This window comes from Mus caroli, chromosome X (assembly GCF_900094665.2).
Source record: "Mus caroli chromosome X, CAROLI_EIJ_v1.1, whole genome shotgun sequence".
NCBI lineage: Eukaryota > Metazoa > Chordata > Mammalia > Rodentia > Muridae > Mus > Mus caroli.
This window is the reverse complement of record NC_034589.1, coordinates 127,762,957-127,767,362: the sequence shown is the minus strand read 5'-3', so window position 1 is coordinate 127,767,362 and position 4,406 is coordinate 127,762,957.

Sequence of the window (4,406 nt, the reverse complement as noted above, 5' to 3'; positions counted from 1 at the left end):
GGGTTTTCTGCTTCCCTAATTAATGCAGTCTCAGGTCCCTCGCGATTGGATTGGAGCAGAAGTTGTGTTCCACTCACCAAAGGTCTTATGATCCCGTGGAGAGTCCTGTGGGGACCTTGGGAGTGTCTGCAGATGCCACCCCAAGGTGCCCTGGTGCTGGTGCGGACCAGAAGGGCAAGAAATGTTTTTAATGTCTCAAATAATGCTTGGGTTGTCTGAAAGTACAGGATTGTAGATGCAGAAACTTAAAAAAAAGTTAATGTGCATATCAACCTGGGAGGAGGGGCTCACAAGGCTCCGCAGGTGGAGGTCCATGGCTGTTGTTGGAGGCACTTTTCTTTGTGGTTATGTCAGTTATAGGTTGCCCTTGCTCAATACACTCTCTAGGAATTTGAAATCACAGAACGGAATAAGCTTGCCTACCTGACAGTCATTTTGTTCATTTTTCCTTTTCACTAGCATTTATTAATTCCACAAAATGATAGATTTTATTATGGAATATTTCATACATCTGTATATTATTCTTTGATCATAGTAAATGTATTATCATACCCTGTTTTCTCTCCCATTGCTCTCCTTCATTTACCTACTTCTCTTTTCATTTTCATGTGCCATCTTTTTTTCTTTTTTATTATTTTTCACATGTGCATACATATAAATATACAAATACAACCTGCTGAGTGCATTTAGTGCTGTTCATTTTTATAGCGTTTGGGGCTGACCCCTTGAGATTGGATAACCAATCAGGGGCTTGTCTCCTGAGAAGACTCATTCTCCCCAACCCAGTAAGCATTGAATGCCTATAGCTATTTGCCTAGAGGTGGGGCCTTGTGAGGTTTCCTGCAGTCATGTCAGCAAGTTAACTGATATTGAGATTGTTCCGATCTTATTGGAAATGACATGTTGATGAGATTTCCTATGTGCAGCTTCTGTCTGTAGGAGGTACTAAATGAGTAAAGTCCTCAGGAAAGGTGTGCTGTTGACATGGTTATGTCACAGACCTCAAAGCTTCATACCCATGGAGGATGGCAAAGTCCATCTACCTGGGGTAATGCTCAGAGAGAACTGTTGAACCTCTCTCAGGGAACGAAGTGCGAGTATTGACAATGTGTGTGCAGAAAATGTCCACCATAGCTTCCTACCCCAGATATTTACGACTTGAATGCTATGCTGGTAGAGAGACTGTTGCTACTGAGAGAAGCTAGCTACCTGCCTCCTTGTCTAGCTGTATACGATAAACACTGACACCTTGTTTAGCTGTAAGCAATATCCCACCTCCCTGTTCAAGTATATATAATAAACTTGCCAAGGTTTCAGAGTACTGTGGTTTCTCCAGTAGAGTTTAGTCCACCAAATCCTTGTTGTTCTGTATTCTGTATGTATGTTTTTTTTTTTTTTTTCATTCTCCTCCCCTCATCAAGTCAAAGCCCCTAGAGTCATGCATGGAAGCACGAATTGTCCTATAAAGAAGACATAACGTCAAAGCAAACATCTGGATCTCTGTCACATACAGACAATATGACTCATTGTCTGCAATATTTCCTACTTCTAGGGCATAGGGATTGTGTTGTAGGTGTATCAACTGAGGGGTCACCCCATGGTTAGTTGCTCTTTATATTTTTACCAGTTGTAGCTTTCTTTAGCGGTTTGTAATTGTTGCAATAGCAATCATCTTTGATGTGGGGGCAGAGCTACACTTAACTGTGAGTATAAAGGTAAGCATTTGCAGTGCAGTTAGAAATTATACTGGTTTACGAAAGAGGCAGAGCTGTAGGTTCTCTAGGGTTCGTGGTCTCACCAGCCATGTATATTTTGCTAGGTTTACAGTACCTTGGACAATTTTCCTATTATTGAACAGCTTTTAAGTACAATTAGAAGGATCTTGATTACCCCCATGATATACATGTAGCTACTGCACCTTTGGAAATATCTTGCTTTGCTGGATATTATGCGGTCCATAGGCTTTACTGCTGTCTAAGACTATTGATTGTTTTTTCTCCCTTGACAGCTTGTATACCTCCTTCTAGCACTAGGGAAGCTAATCTTCACGGTAGAGGATTCCTGGTCAGTTGCAGCTCCAAGCCCTATTTTCAACATCTGTGGTGCATTCAGCAATAGGAGCTTACCCTCAAATCCTGAGAGGATTTGTATCTGAGGGCAATGGCAATAGCCTATCTAGTTTGAAGGGTCTCTTGGACTGCCCTGACTAAAAAAAAAGATAGAAACTGGTTTTTGTGTGTTATTAGTCTATCTTTAGGGGTTGTGTGTGTGAGAGACCACATATGCATATATAACACACATTATGTAGTTATAGGAAAACATAAAATAATACAATATGATTCTGTAGCTTGCCTTTGGCGACTTTGTGGATTCTTTTATTTTCCTGCCCTTCTCCACCCTTTTTCCACCCTTCAGTCCCCTAACACTAGATTGGAGAGAGGAAAGAACAGAGGGGAAAGGAGGTGATATTATCATTAGACTATTTCCTGTTGATTAGGGGTATCAAGTTCCTTGAGGTAAATTTGATCTTTCCTGTCAGTATATCTATTTTTCTTCTTGTTTCTTCTTTACACATGACTACTTAAACACAATGAACAGCAACCAACTATCAGTCCACCTTGCCTCTTGAGGCTCTAGCATTTCTATTCCCTCTGAAAACTCCCTGGAATTCCAAATACCACACAGTGGTAGAAACAGTCAGCAGCTGGCAAAATTATACACCTGCTTGAGCAAGAGGCAAATCTGAGTGAGCTGCTGTGCACAGTCTGAATCTGCCCCATAGCCCACCCCTGAGATGAAAACAAAAATGCAGTCCCATAAGATTTCTGTGTTTTTTCAAAGAAATAAAAATTCTCACTACATGATTCCATGTGGCTTTTCTTTCAAGCATCTTTAGTGTTATCTATCCCTCCTCCAGCCCTACCCCTCTGTGTTATCCTCTCTCCCCACCTTCACAGTTAAAGAGCTTCTTCCTGCTTTTCCCATTTCCACTTTCATTACACTGCCCTGCTATTCCCATCTCAGGAATTCCTTCTCTCCCCACATTGATTCCTTCAATATACCCATTTTCTGGGTGATTGGAGAGGATATAGGAATGGAAGCATCAGAAGGACTCACCCATGGAAAAAGACTGTAGGATATGGCTGAGTGGAGAGACTTTACATTGTGTTATACACAGATATTTAATGAACATAATTTCCATTGTAGGGGAAGTACATGTAGGAACAGCTACTGGAATGCCTTCCCGTCAATGTGATAACCTTTGCAATGTCATTGAAAGTTCATAAATGTGAAGTAACTGATAACATATTTGCTACACTTATATTCATTATTTTTTCTTACTTTGAAGAAAGTAATTCTGGGCTAGAGAGCAGAAACGGAGAAGGCCTTGTACTGGCTTTAAGCAGTGGCCCTGTCATGGCTTCCTTGTATGAGTCTTCTTTTTACCTCGGTTTCCCAGAACTACTTGTAGCACTAGGTCCCACCTCCAGACAATAAGTGGGATCATTCTGATACCACCAGATTAGCAGGCTTAGAGAAACATGAACTCATGATTATAGAAGATGCATCTTGGAAAGACCAACTGTGTCCCAGCATTCCATTTATGTGAAGTATTAATGGGTCCCAAATAACATGACCAATCCTCCTGGCCCTTCTCTGGAAAGGTCTTTTATTCAGTTACTCTAGTGTTTCTTGATCCCCTCCTCATGTAAGCACCACTTTCAGAGGCCTCTGATTGACTCTGGAGCAAATCCATGTTTGCTATCTCAGTTTGGGTCTCTTCTCTTGCAATCATGTTCAACAATGTGAATAATCCACAGGCTGGAGCCCTTTGGCTCAGAAGGTGTTCTGTGAGTCATTGTGCACCCATGACTCACATTTGCATGAGTCAGCTTCAGTCCTTAGCCTCAATTAGGTTTTTGTTTGGGATTATCTATCCAGGAAGTTAGTGGAACCAGCTGAATATGCTGATCTCCCATATTACAGTTTGGCTTGGCTGTAGGAAATCGACAGGATTTTTACCAAAAAGCTACGTTTGAAAACAGGTTTCATTTCTCCATGTCTGTTTTAAGCATTATTTTCAAAAGAATAAGTATTCATATAGATTAAAACGCAAGCTAACCTAGTAGATATGACTTGGAACATTCGTGATTATCTAATAGGACATCAAATTATCATATGATGTTTATTTTGGGGCTATGAGTGTTCTTGATGCAGCACGATTTGCAGTAATGATAAATCATTTTTTAAATACTTTTTATTAGGTATTTTCCTCATTTACATTTCCAATGCTATTCCAAAAGTCCCCCATACCCACCCACCCTCTCCTCTACCCACCCACTTCCACTTTTTGGCCCTGGCATTCCCCTGTACTGGTGCATATAAAATTTATGTGTCCAATGGGC